This window comes from Penaeus monodon, chromosome 34 (genome assembly GCF_015228065.2).
Source record: "Penaeus monodon isolate SGIC_2016 chromosome 34, NSTDA_Pmon_1, whole genome shotgun sequence".
In the NCBI taxonomy this organism is placed as follows: domain Eukaryota; kingdom Metazoa; phylum Arthropoda; class Malacostraca; order Decapoda; family Penaeidae; genus Penaeus; species Penaeus monodon.
In genome coordinates this window covers 19,457,690-19,457,981 of record NC_051419.1, presented here as the reverse complement: position 1 = coordinate 19,457,981, position 292 = coordinate 19,457,690, and positions in this window count along the sequence as shown.

Below are 292 nucleotides of genomic sequence, written 5' to 3'. Positions count from 1 at the left end.
CTAGGATAAGACTCAGAATAGAAGTGAATGTAAACACACTATCATGCAAGCTTGCAAACATGTGCAATAGCAGTCACGTAGCGGTGTTGCAAAGGCATAACTAGAAGATGTTGAACAATTTGAATGCTCTGTGTATCACTTCCATTATTCATAGAAAATACTTTCTTTTTTAAAGCACTATGCTTCATGGTAACAAAAGTACTAGTCATAAAGATAATAATGATTGGCAAATCCCATCCTTTTTTCATTGGGGATTCATCAAAGTGTAGAAGAAAAGGTAATCCATTTAAAT